Source organism: Manis pentadactyla, chromosome 5, assembly GCF_030020395.1.
Source record: "Manis pentadactyla isolate mManPen7 chromosome 5, mManPen7.hap1, whole genome shotgun sequence".
Lineage (NCBI taxonomy): Eukaryota > Metazoa > Chordata > Mammalia > Pholidota > Manidae > Manis > Manis pentadactyla.
This window is the reverse complement of record NC_080023.1, coordinates 150025797-150048293: the sequence shown is the minus strand read 5'-3', so window position 1 is coordinate 150048293 and position 22497 is coordinate 150025797. Positions and strand designations below refer to the sequence as shown.

At 39.2% G+C, this 22497-nt stretch overlaps 1 protein-coding gene across 6 annotated transcripts in view; it reads right to left on the bottom strand.

Annotated features, from left to right (window-relative positions):
* Positions 1–22497, bottom strand: part of UBOX5 (U-box domain containing 5) — a 47016-nt gene that overhangs the window by 8110 nt on the left and 16409 nt on the right. Inside the window, exon 1 of one of the 6 annotated variants that reach the window (XM_036924659.2) lies at positions 53–1778. The exons of the other annotated variants lie outside the window; for them this stretch is intronic. The gene's annotated coding sequence lies outside the window, so the exon portion shown is untranslated. Of the gene's footprint in view, positions 1–52; positions 1779–22497 lie in introns of those variants that run through there. 6 annotated transcript variants of the gene reach the window in all.

Below are 22497 nucleotides of genomic sequence, written 5' to 3'. Positions count from 1 at the left end.
ATCAAACAGGGTAACAAAAACTTCCACACACACTCTCATGGTCTGCACTCACTGTCTTTGTATCCTAGTGGGATGCTGGGAAAAAATGAGTCACTGAAAAGTCACAGAGGCAATTCCTACTGCAGACTGAACAGGTGGGCAAGGATTGCTGGTTCTCTGGCTGACAGCTGGAGCAAGAGCCTATCAGCTCTGCAAGGGCCTCCCCACAGGCAAGGAGGGTCAAGGTGCCTGAGCTCAGAGAAAGAACAAGACTAAGCCAGAGAGTTTAGAATGGAAAAGGTCACAGAAAATAATCACAGGGGTGTCAGACATATTTGTTGTTTAACAATTATCAATGCAATTACATGTTCTTATTAAAATGAAAACAATGAGAAGAATCAAAAACATCATTATTGAGGAATAGAAAATCTTAGAGTTGAAAAGCACCTTCAAAGGACATCTAATCCAAATAGTCATTTTAATAGCCAATACCCAAGATAGAAGAAATGGGTAAGGTGGTCAAAGGGTACAAACTTCCAGTTACAAGATATATAAGCTCTGGGGATATAATGTACATCAGGGTGACAATAGTTACAAACACTGAAATATTTGATAGCTGCTAAAAGAGTAGATTTTACAAGTTCTCATTACAATAAAAAAATATGTAACAATGTAAGGCAGTGGGTGTTAAATTAAAACTTATAATCATTTTGCCATTATACAAATATCAAATCATTATGTTGTACACCTTAAACTTTTACAATGGTGTATGTGTCAATTATAGCTCAATAAAACTGGAAGAAAAAAAAAAACCAATGTACAACAGACTTTGGTACTCTCTGGAGAAGTACAGAAGAAATATCCCTCCCAGTGGCTGGCCTCTCCAATGGAGCTGAACTCCTGTGTGAGGCCAACCAGCTATTGCTTTTCCATCTGGCAGACAAGGCCATGAAAAATTCTGTTAGCCCAGTAAGGGCCTGGCTACCTGCTGGGGTCTTTGTGTTGTCATGATCAAATGCCCTAATAGTGGGCATGTACGGTTATGATCAATAGGTGCCACTTGGAGAGGCCAGGAATGTTGGGCATCCAGCAACATTTTAGTGGGCAGTTTTCTACACATTAAAGATCTGCCATGGAACCTTCACACATTACCTCAACTTAGCTCCTCAGTTTTACATATAAACACAAAGTATTTTTTAACATGGTTTTAATGTTACACTGAATTTTCTAGGAAGGGAACATGAATGTAAATCACAGGAAGATTGTACTTTGGTTCAGATGTTCAAGAAAATGTGTTTGTTAGTTCTGAAAACCACATCACCAACAGTGATGCTAAAACTCTTGACAATTTGCATTTATAGTAGTCTATATTCTAGGTGATTCTACATGTCAGTAAAAGCTTCCAATTACTTCTTTATGCCTTCCAATATGGTCATACCCAAACATTTACACGAGTTATCACACTTTATAATTTCTCCCATATATACTCTTAGGGCATCTGTACTGTATGTGCATGTATGTGTGTATGTATGCATGTATGAATGTTATGTGTGTGCGCATATATCTACACACAATACATTGCTTTTTAAAAAATAATGTATATAGCTAAGTTATATTATCTTTGACTTTAAGTTCAAGACAGTATAAAGAACATTACAAAATATTTATTATTAAAAGAGGGAGATGAATCTGCTGGGGCAGAGAACCTCTGGCTTAAAGTCTCCTGTTCATTGTGAACCTGTGTTGAAACTCCTAGTACTTCTCACTTTTTAAGGCATACATGCCATCTCTTTGATCTGGCTGATCAACATGGACTAGTTCGCTAATTCAATAGTGTCTGAAATTACACCTGCAAACATTCTCAGGGCCCTGGTTTGTACTTCCTTCCAACCAAGAAACCAAACCACATTTAGAGCACCATTTCCTTCAGTTCTCCTATCCAATAGGACAGTGGCTTCCTGTTAAGGTTTTGCTTTGTTCTAAATGTAAAATTAAGCCATTGCCTTTAATTAAATATGAAGGCATTAAAATGAATATATATCTGGGAATGTGTGTGTGTGGTGTGTATGTGTCTGTGTGTATGTGTCCCAGACCAAGGACAGACCAAGGAAACAAAACATTTCTCCTGGAAAAGCAAGCCTAAGACATCAAAGGAAAAAAGACATGATACTGACACAGAGGGTGACATAACAGATGAGCAAGAGAAGTGAGCTGGCTGTGGGTAAAACAGTGAAGTTCCCCAGAGCTGGGGTTTGGGAGGGGTTTTTTCCCACTGGCAATGGCAGTTCTCTCCTCCCATCATTGCCCTGATAGGCAGGGGGCTTTGGTAAGAAAAACAGAGAAACTTTGTTATATCAGCAGACGGAGAGGTGGTTAATATTATAAGGTAAAGGTACCCCACCACCCACATCTTAGGACTTTTCTCTCTTTCTGGGACAAAAAACGAAGTGGGGCTGAGGTAACAGCGCTGACTCCCTATAGTATTGATTTGATTTCCTAGTGGGAGGCACTGATTTCACTGACATTTACATTCTTCCTATATCTTTACTAACTTCTTGGACATTTCACTCTGTGGTCTTTTAACTTTGATTTATTCTACATATCATGAAATTAATTTCTCCAAGAACTTAAATGCCAGGACCAGAACAAGTTGGGCAGGGGTCTTCTTGGAGCCATGAAGAACTTCCTGGCAGATGAAGCCAAATGGAAAATTCTTCAAAACTTTTGTGATTACCCAACTCATCAGTAAATGGCAGCATGAGATGAAGTTGCCCATGTGTGACCACCCTCAGGACAGCTGCCCTTTGCCTCTAGCCCCTGGCTCAGCTATTCCCAGACACCTGCTCCTGTGATTGGGTTTGAGAGATGACCAGGACGAGAAGGGCAAAGGCTGACCTCAGGGCTTTCAAATTTTTGCTGTCTCATAACTTTAAAAAATTCCACCTCAGATACTTGAGAGAATTTGACTTGCTCCTTCAATTAGTACAATGACTTAAAGGGCTTTATCTACACTATGTCTCAGCAAACACAAGTCTCACTCTTCTCGTGAGTCCTTAGACAAGGACACTCTAGTAGCAAAAACACAACTCTGGCCAAGGAGGCAGGCACACACACAAAATAGCTGAGACGAGGCCACTAGGTCCTTTATTCTGTTTAAACCTTATCAACTGGTTAGCCCTAAAGTGGACACTAATAACCTCACTATGCAGGTGAGGAAACTGAGGCTCAGAGAGAGGTTAAGCTGGGACTCAGATTCTAAATTTTCATAAACCACTCTGGTCACTATCTATTTGGACACCACTTAACCTGAAGGATTTACCAAAAAGTTATATGGTTACCTGACAACTATTCTTTTTTTTTCTGTTACTTAGGCAAGGTTTGATATCATTCATTTTTAAGGAGTAAGTTCTTCCAAACTTAAAATTAATGTGGCTATATGGACATACAATGGGGAAATGACAGTCTCTTCAACAGATGGTGCTGACAAAACTGGACAGCTACATGTAAGAGAATGAAACTGGATCACTGTCTAACCCCATACACAAAAGTAAACTCCAAATGGATCAAAGACCTGAATGTAAGTCATGAAACCATAAAACTCTTAGAAAAAAACATAGCCAAAAATCTCATGGACATAAACATGAGTGACTTTTTCATGAACATATCTCCCCGGGCAAGGGAAACAAAGGCAAAAATGAACAAGTGGGACTACATCAAGCTAAAAAGCTTCTGTACAGCAAAGGACACCATCAATAGAACAAAAAGGTATCCTACAGTATGGGAGAACATATTCATAAATGACAGATCTGATAAAGGATTGATATCCAAAATATATAAAGAGCTCATACGCCTCAACAAACAAAAAACAAATAATCCAATTAAAAAATGGGCAGAGGAGTTGAACAGACAGTTCTCTAAAGAAGAAATCCAGATGGCCAACAGACACATGAAAAGATGCTCCACATTGCCTGTCATCAGAGAAATGCAAATTAAAACCACAATGAGATATCACCTCACACCAGTAAGGATCGCCATCATCGAAAAGACAAACAACAACAAATATTGGCGAGGTTGTGGAGAAAGGGGAACCCTCCTACACTGCTGGTGGGAATGTAAATTAGTTCAACCATTGTGCAAAGCAGTATGGAGGTTCCTCAAAATGCTCAAAATAGAAATACCATTTGACCCAGGAATTCCACTTCTAGGAATTTACCCCCAGAATGCAGCACTCCAATTTGAAAAAGACAGATGCACCCTTATGTTTATCGCTGCACTATTTACAATAGCCAAAATATGTAAGCAACCTAAATGTCCATCAGTAGATGAATGGATAAAGAAGATGTGGTACATATACACAATGGAATATTACGCAGCCATAAGAAAAAAACAGATCCTACCATTCGCAACAACATGGATGGAGCTAGAGGGTATTATGCTCAGTGAAATGAGCCAGGCGGAGAAAGACAAGTACCAAATGATTTCACTCATATGTGGAGTATAAGAACAAAGGAAAACTGAAGGAACAAAACAGCAGTAGAAATCACAGAACCCAAGAATGGATTAACAGTTACCAAAGGGAAAGGGACTGGGGAGGATGGGTGGGAAGGGAGGGATAAGGGTGGGAAAAAAGAAACAGGGCCTTACGATTAGCATGTATAATGTGGGGGGGGCTTGGAGAGGGATGTGCAACAGAAAAGACAAGTAGTGATTCTATAGCATCTTACTACGCTGATGGACAGTGACTGTAATGGGGTTTGTTGGGGGGACTTGGTGATGGGGGGAGTCTAGTAAACATAATGTTCTTCACGTATTTGCAGATTAATGATAACAAAATGAATAAAAATAAATAAATATATATATATATGTAGTCTAATAATAATAATAATAATAATAATAATAATGGTAAAGAATGAGTGAGGGGAAAGATGACCAAAAACAAATTAGGACTGGAGATGAAACTGAAATATGCAAATTAAAATAAGTGATTATGCATTCAGGAAGAATCTTTGTATGATCTTATCATCTCTCTAGTTCTAATACCCCTGATTTTTTAAGGTCAAGTGCCTTCTGTCTCAACGTTTTATCCAGAAAAATAGAATGGCTCAACATATGAAAATACAAACAGTCCAGGAAAACTTTCCCATCAGCCCAGCTAAGGAAATGGCCACGTTACCTACATTCTTGCAAACACTGTCCACTAAATACTTACAACTTAGAGCCCCCTTCTCCAAATTTGTTATCTAGGCACAAGAAAGACTAAGTCTGAATATAAACTGGGACCATAGATCATGGCTAAAGTGCCCTGCAGTTCAAAGAAGTAGCCTGGAGCCAGATAATGGAATTATGAGATAGCAGGATAATAGAGGTTTATAAGCAGATAACATATAAGGCTATTTTCATTATAGAGATTTTTTTTCAGAGTAGTTCAGATAAAAAGATGAAGAATGTGATATAATAAACACTCTTATACGCCCCCCCCACCTAGTTTTGGCAAATGCTAACATTTTGCCATGTTTACTTCTCATTTCAGTGTTAAGAACAAAATTTAAAGATATAAACAAAGGCGACTACTAATCCTATTTCTTCTTTTTTACCAAGAGGCAAGCTCTATCTGAAGCTGGTGTCTCTCATTCAGTTTAGTAGTGGTACGTATGTATCCACAGACAACATGCAGTAGCTTTATGTATTTTTCTAACTTTATGTATTTTTAATATATCTTAATACCTTAATTATTATATAGCATGCATGCCATCTTGTAACTTGCTTTTCCATTAAGCATTATTTTAAGGTTTTCCATGTTTAAATGTGTATATCTGGTTTATTCATTTGAATATGAAATACTTCACAGTATTCAATTGTATGACTAAAAGACAGTTTACTTCTCCATTGCCCTATTACTTGTTATTTGTAATTTTTTACTATGAAAAAAAATGCTACAATAAATATTCTCTACAAGTCCTCCTACAGGGGAAAAAGAAGAAAGAATTGGAATGGTCCTGTTCTCAAGTTCTAATGCATTATAGACTTCCTTCCAACAGTGATTATGGAATATAAAGGTTTGTAACAGAGCTTTCTGCAGATGATATTCAGAGTGGGAAAGGATAAAGTCAATGTTTTTCAATATGTGGTACTGAAATCAAGTTACAAGTTGAAGACAAGAAATATTAACTAAAAGAGAATATGAAATATCAATGTGCATATAGTATGGACATTATTTCATGCAACTTCAGTTTTATACAAATGTGTAACAAAAATATATGCTAGGTCCACAATAAAATATATTTATTATTGCTCTTGATGAGAAAAATTGAAAAACTTTAGCCAAAAGTATACCCAGAAGTCAGGGAAGAATTCACAAGAGTAACAACATTTGAATTGGAGCCAACTAAGACACATGCCTAACCTCATGGGCAACTCTGAAGAGAGACAGATTCTACATACTAATGGTATGATCAACCCATATATGCTTGATTATAGGAGCCAGGAGGCAAGAACAATAAAATGGGAAGGACAAAAGGGTATAAAGGCCAAGTAAGAGTCTCTGCGTAGAGATGGGACAGTGAGACAGGTTCAGGAAATGCTGAATATATCACTTAGCTAGAGGGGGAGGAGGTGATAGGTCTGGAAGGACAGATGGAGTCAGTTGAGGAGGGCCTTGAATGTTATGCCAAGGTGCAGACTACCTGGTGGGCTGAGGCAGGTTTTCCAAAGGACAGAAAGATCAAGAATCAACAACTCACATAACTGAGATATAACAAGCATTTTTCTTAATTAAATAGGAGAGAAAGAAAATGTCAGAGTTCACCACACAAGAGGATGAGCAGTGTTTTGTGAAACTTCTGTTTCAGATATATTGATGAAAACTGAATTTCTAGCTGTGTGTATGTCTGTCTGTCTATTATTCTGGGTTTTGATGTAAAAGACATTTCTTTTTTTTTTATTATTATTTTGGTATCATTAATCTACAATTACATGAAGAACATTATGCTCACTAGGCTCCCCCCTTCACCAAGTCCCCCCACATACCCCTTCACAGTCACTGTCCATCTGCGTAGTAAGATGCTGTAAAATCACTGCTTGTCTTCTCTGTGTTGCACAGACCAGCCCTCCCCGTGCCCCCCACGCACTATACATGCTAATCGTAATGCCCTCTTTTAAAAGACATTTCTTACTAAGGGCTGTAGTAAAAGAAGTTTGAAAGCTTCTGGTCAGAGGGAAGTCATAAAAGGCTTATAATCAGGGAAAGAAATGACACTAATAAAAAGTCTGCCATTAACCTCTTAGATGACAAAAGCAATTCTGAACCACTTAGAGGCAATTCACCCTTCAAGGGGATTCCCACTATCTTGTACTACACAAGGGACTATCTTTGCAAATCACTTCCTGAAGACATCGAAGATGAGTATTAAAGTACAAACTACTTAGAAATAAACTAGTAGTCTCGGTTTTTCCCTTGACATTTTCTTTCCGCCTTTTCTTTGAGGGAGGGGAATTCTTTAAGGAGAAAAATTAACTATGTATGTATAACATATTACTAAGTAACTCACAAGGATTTCAAAGCTCTCTTCTGAGAAATTGTTAATTTTTAAACTTACTGTACATTTATGTACAACTGTGAAGTGGACAATGATCCAATCCATGGCCTCATTTAGAATTCACCAGCTTTACATACACTCATTTGTGTGTGCCTGTATAGTTTTACACAATTTTATTCTATATGTAGATTTGTGTAATCATTACCATAGTCAAGATATGGAACAGTTTCATCACAGGCCCTTATATCACCCTTTAAGAAGTCTTTTATTTTATAAATCTGAATAATCTTATTACCACAGAAGTCTCAAAGTTCTTCACCCAGGTCTAAGCCCCTGGGTTAGATCTACCTTAAGACTTCAGTTAATCCCACTACCCACACTGTAAAAAACAAACTTGAGTGAGTGACACATGTTAATTCTTGGTGTACTTGTCACTTAAATGATAAAAACGACTACAGAGAAAAATACAAAGATATATAAAATAAAAAGAACACAAAACAAGTATTATGATCACAGATTCATTAAAAATCTACACCTAGGAATACATACACATGAATAGTTTGGGATGTAATAATGGACATGCAGAAATTTTAAATATGCAGTGTATTATTAGTGTAGTGGGATATGTTTTTTTTTTCCTTTCATATGTTTAAAGTTGATATAAGTAATTAAACAATTGAACTGGGTTCCTGAGGTCAAAGGATGGTATGAGAGAGGAATGAAGCTCTAGATACAATGCTCAGAGTATTTCTTGCAACTGACAGCCCCTATGGGACCGGATGTCCAGAGGGAGAAAGACCTTTCTCCTCTGCTTCCTTGTACTCAGACTGAATAAGGGAAAGTGCAAGGGAAGGACTGAGAAGGAATCCAGAGGTGAGGTGACCAACCAAGTTACCAAGGACTGAGGTGTTTTCAGTGTTAAAACCAGAAAAGCCCCGGGCAAACTGGGACAAACTGGTCTTTCTATCTGGAAGGTTCTGTCTGTGCTTCCTTGGAACTTAAAGCAGCCATGCAAACCTTTTTGTTGTTGAAGACTAAAAACCTGAGGGTGGGTAAGTGTGGAGGGATAATTTGGAAGAGAATAAGGTGACCATGACACTTTTTGAACACCTCGGCATCCACCTTCCTTTGGCCTACAAAGAAGCTGAGGTATGCAACCTGGTTTTTGAGTCTCACGAAAATGTAATGGAAAGTTAATTCTGGCAGCTACACATATTTTAAACATAAGGCTCAAACAGGTTACAGAATCAAAAGAAGAAGAGAAGATTACCTGTCAAGTAAGAGAAAAGCACTTAACCTCAGAGAGTGGGTGGAACACCAATGCACTAAGCAATTTTATAAATTGGGCACGATGGCTTTTAAAGAAGTACAATACTTCTTGTAATTTCTAAATTGAGATACTTGTCCATCCATGAAATAAAAATTGACTTGTGTGCATTCTTCTTAGAGCTAGTTAAAATGAAAGTCAGCTGTCCCAGCCTATTGTAGTTACCCACTAGTGAGAGGTACGCAAAAAGGCCAGAGCACAGGTGTGGGCCAGAAGCCTACAATCTTACACACTTGGAGCCAACTGACTCTTCAAGGACTTAATATGTACAAGGAAGGCACTCTGAAAAGCACAGGTGAACACAATTTTTACTTTCAGGAAACTTACAGGCTCAAAACAAGGCACCCAATGGGTATAGTTCTTACTTTTAAGAGACTCGCAGTCTCAAAACAAGGAGATGGACAAAGGGTTTGAATACTATTTACTCAGTGCCTTAAAAGCAGTGTCAACAAAATTCCATGGGAACCCAGGTGAGGCAGCAAGGCTCTTCATACACATACGTGACCCTAACTGCATCCTTCTTCTCAAGCCTTATTCCATCTGTTCTTGTCTCTTTCCTGAATCTTCCAATTTATATCTGACTACTGAACCATTTCCTCAGAACTTGTACACCGAAAACTACAAAATGTTGGTGAAAGAAATTAAAGAAGGCCTAAATAAATGGAAAAACATCCTGGGCTCATGGATTAGACTTAATATTGCTAAGATTGAAAAATACGAGATTAGGGATTGCGGCGTGAGAGGTGAGACAAAGGCTTCCTCCTAAAACCGCATATAATACGAAAATATAATTAATACAACTAATCCTGAAAGAGCAACAGGAAAGAGGACTGTGCCAGACTGTATACACCTGGAGAAAAGACCAGACTTCACGGAACATGGTAACGTGCCAAAGCTGTGGCCCAGTGGGACCCAAGCCCTTCCCCCACCCCAGCTCACGGGAGGCAGGAAGAGAAACAAGCAGGGAAGGAGTGGAGGCCTGGGACTGCTGAATACCTAACTCCAGAGATCTGCTCTGGGAGCACAAATCTACATTTCATGGTGCTTTCATGATACTTGTGATTAGGGGATTGGAAAGCTAAGACAGGCAGAATTCCTGGAGACACTGAGATTCCAGCCACTTGTGGAAAGCAGGGATCCATATCCAGCTGCTCTGGGACAAAAGAAAGGTGGGCAGTCTGAGGGACTTCCTAAAAAGGAAGCCCTTAGCAAGAGGGCTGCTAAAGAGGCAAGGACTGCATAGAGCTTACTGCTCAGGAGAAAGGACAGGTAGGCAAAATTGTCCGGGTGCATGCTCCCCAGCAGGTTGGGAGCTTTCACGATTTCCAGGTGCTTCAGCTCCCTGGCTGGCTACACAGCTCCAAAGAACCCCTCTGTGATAGGCAGCCTACTGCGCCTTTCTCCCGGCAGCCCCACCTGGCTCGCAAACCAGCAAACCCTACCCTGGCATTAGGCCAGCCAGAGGGAAGATCTGTCTACAGCAACTACAAACGCAAAGCACACAGGCTTATACCTGTGTGCTCGGCCCACTGGTTCAGGCAGTGGAGACAGGCATAGCAGCTGGGAAGCAGGAAACAGCTCTTTCCTCCCCCCAGGCAGCAATACCACTCCCCTGCGACCCCCGACATTGCTTCAGGGGCTGAGCAGCTCCAGAGAGTAGAACTTCCGGACACTAGAGGGTGCCATATACAAATATAAAACGCCAAAGGAAACTGATACAGAGTAAAATTAATACAACTCCTGAGAAAGATGACATGGACCTCATGACTCTTCCTGAAAGGGAGTTCAAAATAAAAATCACAGGAGGGGGCGGAAGATGGCGGCGTGAGTAGAGCAGCGGAAATCTCCTCCCAAAACAACATATATCTATGAAAATATAACAAAGACAACCCTTCCTAGAATAAAGACCAGAGGACACAGGACAATATCCAGACCACATCCACACCTGAGAGAACCCAGCGCCTCGTGAAGGGGGTAAGATACAAGCCCCGGCCCCGCGGGAGCCGAGCGCCCCTCCCCCCAGCTCCCGGCGGGAGAAGAGCAGGCAGAGCGGGAGGGAGACGGAGCCCAGGGCTGCCAAACACCCAGCCCCAGCCATCCGGGCCAGAGTGCAGGGCCCTCGATACTGGGAAAACAGGGCAGCAAGAACAGTGAGCAGGCACTGAAGGCTGGGCGACAGAGGACATAAGAAAAGCGCGCGACCATTTTTTTTTTTTTGCTGTTTTGCTGCTTTGTTTTGGCGAGCGCTTTTTGGAAGTCTTAAAGGGACAGGGACCCCAATATTAGGGAAACAGGGCAGAAAGACCGGTGAGCAGAGGCCTGAGGCTGGCACCGGAGAATAAAGAAAAACGAACGACCACCTTTTTTTTTTTAATTAAAATTTTTTTTTTTTTTTTTTAATTAAAAAAATTTTTTTTCTTGTTTTTTTTTGTGGTCGTTGTTTTGTTTTGGCGGGTGCTTTTTGGAAGTCTTAAAGGGGCAGGGCGGGTCACTTAATCCAGAGGTAGGGAATCCGGGATCTCTGGGCACCCTAACCCCTGGGCTGCAGGGAGCAGGGAGGCCCCTTACGGAGATAAATAGCCTCCCAGCAGCTCCTGCTCCAACGCGACTCCACCATTTTGGAGTAGCTGCCCGAGCCAGGCCACGCCCACAGCAACAGCGGAGATTAACTCCATAGCAGCCGGGCAGGAAGCAGAAACCCTGTCTGCGCGCAGCTGCGCAGCACAAGCCACTAGAGGCCGCTGTTCTCCCAGGAGAGGAGGGCCACAAACCAACAAGAAAGGAAGTCCTTCCAGCCGTCACTCGTCCCAGTTCTGCAGACTATTCCTATCACCATGAAAAGGCAAAGCTACAGGCAGACAAAGATCACAGAGACAACACCAGAGAAGGAGACAGACCTAACCAGTCTTCCTGACAAAGAATTCAAAATAAGAATCATAAACATGCTGACAGAGATGCAGAGAAATACGCAAGAAAAATGGGATGAAGTCCGGAAAGAGATCACAGATGCCAGAAAGGAGATCGCAGAAATGAAACAAACTCTGGAAGGGTTTATAAGCAGAATGGATAGGATGCAAGAGGCCATTGATGGAATTGAAATCAGAGAACAGGAACGCATAGAAGCTGACATAGAGAGAGACAAAAGGATCTCCAGGAATGAAACAATATTAAGAGAACTGTGTGACCAATCTAAAAGGAGCAATATCCGTATTATAGGGGTCCCAGAAGAAGAAGAGAGAGGCAAAGAGATGGAAAGTATCTTAGAAGAAATAATTGCTGAAAACTTCCCCACACTGGGGGAGGAAGTAATCAAACAGACCACGGAAATACACAGAACCCCCAACAGAAAGGATCCAAGAAGGGCAACACCAAGACACATAATAATTAAAATGGCAAAGATCAAGGACAAGGAAAGAGTGTTAAAGGCAGCTAGAGAGAAAAAGGTCACCTATAAAGGGAAACCCATCAGGCTAACGTCAGATTTCTCAACAGAAACCCTACAGGCCAGAAGAGAATGGCATGATATATTTAATACAATGAAACAGAAGGGCCTTGAACCAAGGATACTGTATCCAGCACGACTATCATTCAAATATGACGGTGGGATTAAACAATTCCCAGACAAACAAAAGCTGAGGGAATTTGCTTTCCACAAACCACCTCTACAGAACATCTTACAGGGACTGCTCTAGATGGGAGCACTCCTAGAAAGAGCACAGCACAAAACACCCAACATATGAAGAATCGAGGAGGAGGAACAAGAAGGGAGAGAAGAAAAGAATCTCCAGACAGTGTATATAACAGCTCAATAAGCGAGCTAAGTTAGGCAGTAAGATACTAAAGAGGCTAACCTTGAACCTTTGGTAACCACGAATTTAAAGCCTGCAATGGCAATAAGTACATATCTTTCAATAGTCACCCTAAATGTTAATGGGTTGAATGCACCAATCAAAAGACACAGAGTAAAAGAATGGATAAAAAAGCAAGACCCATCTATATGCTGCTTACAAGAAACTCACCTCAAACCCAAAGACATGTACAGACTAAAAGTCAAGGGATGGAAAAACATATTTCAAGCAAACAACAGTGAGAAGAAAGCAGGGGTTGCAGTACTAATATCAGACAAAATAGACTTCAAAACAAAGAAAGTAACAAGAGATAAAGAAGGACACTACATAATGATAAAGGGCTCAGTCAAACAAGAGGATATAACCATTCTAAATATATATGCACCCAACACAGGAGCACCAGCATATGTGAAACAAATACTAACAGAACTAAAGGGGGATATAGACTGCAATGCATTCATTCTAGGAGACTTCAACACACCACTCACCCCAAAGGATAGATCCACTGGGCAGAAAATAAGTAAGGACACGGAAGCACTGAACAACACAGTAGAGCAGATGGACCTAATAGACATCTATAGAACTCTACATCCAAAAGCAGCGGGATATACATTCTTCTCAAGTGCACATGGAACATTCTCCAGAATAGACCACATACTAGGCCACAAAAAGAGCCTCAGAAAATTCCAAAAGATTGAAATCCTACCAACCAACTTTTCAGACCACAAAGGCATAAAACTAGAAATAAACTGTACAAAGAAAGCAAAGAGGCTCACAAACACATGGAGGCTTAACAACACGCTCCTAAATAATCAATGGATCAATGACCAAATCAAAATGGAGATCCAGCAATATATGGAAACAAATGACAACAACAACACTAAGCCCCAACTTCTGTGGGACACAGCAAAAGCAGTCTTAAGAGGAAAGTATATAGCAATCCAAGCATATTTAAAAAAGGAAGAGCAATCCCAAATGAATGGTCTAATGTCACAATTATCGAAATTGGAAAAAGAAGAACAGATGAGGCCTAAGGTCAGCAGAAGGAGGGACATAATAAAGATCAGAGAAGAAATAAATAAAATTGAGAAGAATAAAACAATAGCAAAAATCAATGAAACCAAGAGCTGGTTCTTCGAGAAAATAAACAAAATAGATAAGCCTCTAGCCAGACTTATTAAGAAGAAAAGAGAATCAACACAAATCAACAGTATCAGAAACGAGAAAGGAAAAATCACGACGGACCCCACGGAAATGCAAAGAATTATTGGAGAATACTATGAAAACCTATATGCTAACAAGCTGGGAAACCTAGGAGAAATGGACAACTTCCTAGAAAAATATAACCTTCCAAGATTGACCCAGGAAGAAACAGAAAATCTAAACAGACCAATTACCAGCAACGAAATTGAAGAGGTAATCAAAAAACTACCAAAGAACAAAACCCCCGGGCCAGATGGATTTACCTCGGAATTTTATCAGACATACAGGGAAGACATAATACCCATTCTCCTTAAAGTTTTCCAAAAAATAGAGGAGGAGGGGATACTCCCAAACTCATTCTATGAAGCTAACATCACCCTAATACCAAAACCAGGCAAAGACCCCACCAAAAAAGAAAACTACAGACCAATATCCCTGATGAACGTAGATGCAAAAATACTCAACAAAATATTAGCAAACCGAATTCAAAAATACATCAAAAGGATCATACACCATGACCAAGTGGGATTCATCCCAGGGATGCAAGGATGGTACAACATTCGAAAGTCCATCAACATCATCCACCACATCAACAAAAAGAAAGACAAAAACCACATGATCATCTCCATAGATGCTGAAAAAGCATTTGACAAAGTTCAACATCCATTCATGTTAAAAACTCTCAGCAAAATGGGAATAGAGGGCAAGTACCTCAACATAATAAAGGCCATCTATGATAAACCCACAGCCAACATTATATTGAACAGCGAGAAGCTGAAAGCATTTCCTCTGAGATCGGGAACTAGACAGGGATGCCCACTCTCTCCACTGTTATTTAACATAGTACTGGAGGTCCTAGCCACGGCAATCAGACAAAATAAAGAAATACAAGGAATCCAGATTGGTAAAGAAGAAGTTAAACTGTCACTATTTGCAGATGACATGATACTGTACATAAAAAACCCTAAAGACTCCACCCCAAAACTACTAGAACTGATATCGGAATACAGCAAAGTTGCAGGATACAAAATCAACACACAGAAATCTGTGGCTTTCCTATATACTAACAATGAACCAACAGAAAGAGAAATCAGGAAAACAACTCCATTCACAATTGCATCAAAAAAAATAAAATACCTAGGAATAAACCTAACCAAAGAAGTGAAAGACTTATACTCTGAAAACCACAAGTCACTCTTAAGAGAAATTAAAGGGGACACTAACAGATGGAAACTCATCCCATGCTCGTGGCTAGGAAGAATTAATATCGTTAAAATGGCCATCCTGCCCAAAGCAATATACAGATTTGATGCAATCCCTATGAAACTACCAGCAACATTCTTCAATGAACTGGAACAAATAATTCAAAAATTCATATGGAAACACCAAAGACCCCGAATAGCCAAAGCAATCCTGAGAAAGAAGAATAAAGTAGGGGGGATCTCACTCCCCAACTTCAAGCTCTACTATAAAGCCATAGTAATCAAGACAATTTGGTACTGGCACAAGAACAGAGCCACAGACCAATGGAACAGACTAGAGAATCCAGACATTAACCCAGACATATATGGTCAATTAATATTTGATAAAGGAGCCATGGACATACAATGGCGAAATGACAGTCTCTTCAACAGGTGGTGCTGGCAAAACTGGACAGCTACATGTAGGAGAATGAAACTGGACCATTGTCTAACCCCATATACAAAAGTAAACTCAAAATGGATCAAAGACCTGAATGTAAGCCATGAAACCATTAAACTCTTGGAAGAAAACATAGGCGAAAACCTCTTAGACATAAACATGAGTGACCTCTTCTTGAACATATCTCCCCGGGCAAGGAAAACAACAGCAAAAATGAGTAAGTGGGACTATATTAAGCTGAAAAGCTTCTGTACAGCAAAAGACACCATCAATAGAACAAGAAGGATCCCTACAGTATGGGAGAATATATTTGAAAATGACACATCCGATAAAGGCTTGACGTCCAGAATATATAAGGAGCTCTCACGCCTCAACAAACAAAAAACAAATAACCCAATTAAAAAATGGGCAGAGGAACTGAACAGACAGTTCTCCAAAAAAGAAATACAGATGGCCAACAGACACATGAAAAGATGCTCCACATCGCTAATTATCAGAGAAATGCAAATTAAAACTACAATGAGGTATCACCTCACACCAGTAAGGATGGCTGCCATCCAAAAGACAAACAACAACAAATGTTGGCGAGGCTGTGGAGAAAGGGGAACCCTCCTACACTGCTGGTGGGAATGTAAGTTAGTTCAACCATTGTGGAAAGCAGTATGGAGGTACATCAAAATGCTCAAAACAGACTTACCATTTGACCCAGGAATTCCACTCCTAGGAATTTACCCTAAGAATGCAATCAAGTTTGAGAAAGACAGATGCACCCCTATGTTTATTGCAGCACTATTTACAATAGCCAAGAATTGGAAGCAACCTAAATGTCCATCAATAGATGAATGGATAAAGAAGATGTGGTACATATACACAATGGAATACTACTCAGCTATAAGAAAAGGGCAAATCCAATCATTTGCAGCAACATGGATGGAGCTGGAGGGTATTATGCTCAGTGAAACAAGCCAAGCGGAGAAAGAGAAATACCAAATGATTTCACTTATCTGTGGAATATAAGAACAAAGGAAAAACTGAAGGAACAAAACAGCAGCAGAATCACAGAACTCAAGAATGGACTAACAGGTACCAAAGGGAAAGGGACTGGGGAGGATGGGTGGGTAGGGAGGGATAAGGGGGGGAGAAGTAGGGGGGTATTAAGATTAACATGCATGGGGGGGTAGGAGAAAAGGGAGGGCTGTACAACACAGAGAAGGCAAGTAGTGATTCTACAACATTTTGCTATGCTGATGGACAGTGACTGTAAAGGGGTTTATAGGGGAGACCTGGTATAGGGGAGAGCCTAGTAAACATAATATTCGTCATGTAAGTGTAGATTAGTGATAGCAAAAAAAAAAAAAAAAAAAAGGGCAGTTCCTGTGTGGTAACCTCCAACGAGTTCTACACAAGGGTATAAAGGGCATATAAAAGTGTAGGCAAAGGGTCTGTTTGTGTTTACACAGAGGATCAAAGCCTAATTGGGCTACCCCGAAAATGAACTAAGATACAATATGAAAAAGAACTTCCAACATCTGCACTCTCTGGAAGACTCATGCCAGAAGATGATCATCAAAAAACCCCAACAAAGATCCACGCACTGCTACAGCTGTAGATGCACTCATCCCACCAGTTCCTGGACTTGCCATGGGAATGAGGAAGGAGATATCTAAGCTGGCCTGTGCATACAGTAAAACAACAAAATTGGACTGGATCTATACTGTTGGAACTCAACCAAGAATTTGGAGAAGTGCAAATTGTAGCGCTCCAAAGTCTTACAACTACAAACTATTTATTGTTAAAAGAACATATGGCATGTGAACAGTCCCCAGGAATGGGTTGTTTTAATTTGTCTGATTTCTCTCAGACTGTTCAAGTTCATTTGGACAATATCCATCATATCATAGATAAGTTTTCACAAATGCCTAAGGTGCCTAACTGGTTTTCTTGGTTTCACTGCAGATGGCTGGTAATTACAGATATGCTTTGGTTATGTAACTATACTCCTATTATGTTAATGTGTGTGTGCAATTTAAGTAGTAGCTTAAAACCTATACATGCTGAAGTTACTCTACAAGAAGATATATCAAAGAAATAATCAATCTTCCCATGTTTTCTTCCGCCTGCTACTTCTATAGCTTTTCTTCTTCCTTCCTAATTACAACCCTTAAATAGAATTCGTGCCTCATATCAAATTTACCGAGTATCATAATTCTTCCAAGTGGTAAAGATACCTCAAGACAAATGCTGGGCATAGAAGCCACAGGGCATAAATATGCAAAGAAGTAAAAAGCTAACTTTTTCAAACAATAAGGCTTCTCTCTCACTTACCAACTTCACATTTCCCTGTATGGCCCCGGAAGATGACTGGTTAGCCAGAGACGGGTAAGATTCCTCAAGGGAGGAACAACCTAAGACAGGCACAGTCGCAGGGGGGCCATCAGGTGAGAAATTGGGGATCAACAGAGGTGAGGCTTAGAACCTCACCCCCCCGTTCTGAGAGAAATCTTCTGCATACGTGGATGTTTTATTGCCCTGGTCTAGCTTGGATTAACACATAGTCTACAGGCACACACCTGATCATCTACATGTGCTCTCTTACAACACTAAACTATGTTTTCTACCTTTATCTTGTATCTACCTACCACTTCAGCATTTTATTAAAAATAATAATAATAAAGAGAGAAATGTGGTATCCACATATAAATCAAGTATAAAAACCAAATGAGTATTCATATTTGAACTGACTGTTTATAGTTCATAATGCATGAGCAAAACCGAAAGTTTCTGTGATGACTGCCCTTGTACTGTTCACTATGTAACTTATTCATTATGTAAGAATTTGTTCTACATGTAAAAACTTGTTTGTTATGCCTCAGAAGATTGGAGACTGACAAAAATTAGGCTTGGGGTGGAATAATGATTGTGCATTGAGCACTGACTCCCCTATACAGAATTTTATTGTCGTTAACAACCATTTGATCAATAAATATGAGAGATGCCCTCACAAAAAAAAAAAAAAAAAAAAAAAAAAAAAAGGACAGACTTCCAATGGTAAAATAAATAAGTAACCGGGATGTAATGTATAGCATAAGGAATATAGTCAAGATATTGTAACAGCTTGGTAGGGTGATAGCTGGAACCTAGAATTATGTATATAAATGTTCTACCACCGTGTTGTACACTTGAAACTCATGTAATGTAATACTGTGTGTCAACTATCCTTCAATAAAAAATAATTATTAAAAATAATAATAATAATAAAATAAAAATCATTAACATGCACATGGAGGTACGGAAAGATATTCAAGAACTCAGGAATGAATTCCGGTCAGAGATCCAATCGTTGAAGAGCACAATGAAGGGTATTAAAAGCAGATTGGATACAGTGGAAGAGACGATACATGAAATAGAAACTAGAGAAGAGGAATACAAAGAAGCTGAGGCACAGAGAGAAAAAAGGATCTCTAAGAATGAAAGAATATTGAGGGAACTGTGTGACCAATCCAAACGGAACAATATTCTCATTATAGGGGTACCAGAAGAAGAAGAGAGAGAGAAATAGACAGAAAGTGTCTTTGAGGAGGTAACTGAGAATTTCCCCAATCTGGGGAAGGAGATAGTCTCTCAGGCTATGGAGATCCATGGATCTCCCAACATAAGGGACCCAAGGATGACAACACCAAGACATATAGTAATTAAAATGGCAAAGATCAAGGATAAGGACAGACTACTAAAAGCAGCCAGAGAGAGAAATAAGATCACATACAAAGGAAAGCCCATCAGGCTAACATCAGACTTCTCAGCAGAAACCTTACAGGCCAGAAGGGAGTGGCATGATTTATTTAATGCAATGAAGCAGAAGGACGTGAATCCAAGATTACTTTATCCGGCAAGATTATTATTTAAATTTGAAGGAGGGATTAAACAATTTCCAGATAGGCAAAAGCTGAGAGAATTTACCTCCCACAAATCATCTCTACAGTCAATTTGGAGGGACTGCTATAGATAGAAGTGTTCCTAAGGTTGAATAGCTGTCACCAGAGGTAATAAAACCACAGTAAAGAAAGTAAAACAGCTAATTACTAAGCAAATGCAAAATTAAATTAACTATCCCCAAAGTCAATCAAGCAATAGACAAAGAGTACAGAATATGATACCTAATATATAAAGAATGGAGGAGGAAGAAAAAGGAGGAGAAAAAGAAAAGAAACCTTACATTGTGTTTGTAACAGCATATGAAGTGAGTTAAGTTAGACTCTTAGATAGTAAGGAAGTTAACCTTGAACCTTTGGTACCACAAATCTAGTCTGCAATGGCAATAAGTACATATACCTATTGATAATCACCCTAAATGTAAGTGGACTGAATGCACCAATCAAAAGACACAGAGTCACTGAATGGATAAAAAAACAAGACCCATCTATATGCTACCTACAAGACACTCACATTAAACCCAAAGACATACACAGACTAAAAGTGAAGGGATGGAAAAAGATATTTAATGTAACTAACAGAGGGATAAAAGCAGGAGTTGCAGAACTTGTATCAGACAAAATAGACTTCAAAACAAAAAAAGTCATGAGACAAAGAAGGACATTACATAATGATAAAGGGGTCAATCCAACAAGAAGATACAACCATTATAAACATATATGCTCCCAACACAAGAGCACCTACATATGTGAAACAAATACTAACAGCATTCATTCTAGGAGACTTCAACACTCCACTCACTCTGAAGGACAGATCAACCAGACAGAAAATAAGTAAGGACTCAGAGGCACTGAACAACCCGTTAGAACAGATGGACCTAACAGACATCTATAGAACTCTACACCCAAAAGCAGCAGAATACACATTCTTCTCAAGTGCACATGGAACATTTTCAAGAATAGATCATATACTAGGCCACAAAAAGAGCCTCAGTAAATTAAAAAAGATTGAAATTGTACCAACCAGCTTCTCAGACCTGCAACTAGAAATAAATTACGTGAAGAAAATGAAAAATCCCACAAACACATGGAGGCTTCACAACATGCTCCTAAATAACCAGTGGATCAATGACCAAATAAAAACAGAGATCAAGCAATATATGGAGACAAATGAGAACAATAATTCAACACCACAAAATCTGTGGGATGCAGCCAAGGCTGTGCTAAGAGGAAAGTATATTGCAGTATAGGCCTACCTCAGGAAAGAAGAACAATACCATATAAGCAGTCTAAACTCACAATTAATGAAACTAGAAAAAGAACAAATGAAGCCCAAAGTTAGTTGGAGGGATATAATAAAGATAAGAGCATAAATAAATAAAATTGAGAAGAATAAAACAACAGAAAGAATGAATGAAAGCAAGAGTTGGTTCTTTGAGAAAATAAACAAAATAGATAAACCCCTAGCCAGATTTATCAAGAAAAATAGAGAGTCTACACACACAAGCAGAATCAGAAATGAGAAAGGAAAAATCACTAGGGACACCACAGAAATACAAAGAATTATTAGAGAATACTATGAAAAATTATATGGCAACAAACTGGATAACCTAGAAGAAATGGACAACTTCCTAGAAAAATACAACCTTCCAAGGCTGACCAAGGAAGAAGCAGAAAATCTGAACAGACCAATTACCAGCAATGAAATTGAACTGGTAAACAAAAAACTACCTAAGAACAAACCCCTGGACCAGATGGCTTCACCACCGAATTTTATCAAACATTTAGTGAAAACCTAATACTCATTCTCCTTAAAGTTTTCCAAAAAATAGAAGAGGAGGGAATACTTCCAAACTCATTCTATGAGGCCAGCATCACTCGAATAACAAAACCAGACAAAGACACCACAAAAAAAGAAAATTATAGACCAATATCCCTGATGAACATAGATGCAAAAATACTCAACAAAATATTAGCAAATCAAATTCAAAAATACATCAAAAAGATCATCCATCATGACCAAGGAGGATTTATTCCAGGGATGCAAGGATGGTACATTTAAAAATGCATCAACATCATCCACCACATCAACAAAAAGAAGGACAAATAACACATGATCATCTCCATAGATGCTGAAAAAGAATTTGATAAAATTCAACATCCATTCATGATAAAAACTCAACAAAATGGGTATAGAGGGCAAGTACCTCAACATAATAAAGGCCATATATAACAAACCCACAGCCAACATTATACTTAACAGTGAGAAGCTGAAAGCTTTTCCTTTAAGACTGGCAACAAGACAAGGATGCCCACTTTCCCCACTTCTACTCAACACAGTACTGGAGGTCCTAGCCGTGGCAATCAGACAACACAAAGAAATAAAAGGCATCCTATTGGCAAGGAAGAAGTTAAACTGTCACTATTTGCAGATGACATGATATTGTACATAAAAAACCCTAAAGAATCCACTCCAAAACTACTAGATCTAACATCTGAATTCAGCAAAGTTGCAGGATACAAAATTAATACACAGTAATCTGTAGCATTCCTATATATTAACAATGAATTGGCAGAAACAGAAATCAGGAAAACAATTCCATTCACAGTTGCATCAAAAAGAATAAAATACCTATAAATAAATCTAACCAAGGAAGTGAAAGACCTATACTCTGAAAACTACAAGACACTCATGACAGAAATTAAAGAAGATACCAATAAATGGAAACACATCCCATGCTCATGGATAGGAAGAATTAATATTGTCAAAATGGCCATCCTGCCTAAAGCAATCTATAGATTCAATCCAATTCCTATCAAAATACCAACAGCATTCTTCAACGAACTAGAGAAAATCGTTCTAAAATTCATATGGAACCACAAAAGACCCTGAACAGCCAAAGCAATCCTGAGAAGGAAGAATAAAGCAGGGGGAATTATGCTCCCCAACTTCAACCTCTACTACAAAGCCACAGTAATCAAGACAATTTGGTACTGACACAAGAACAGACCCATAGACAAATGGAACAAACTAG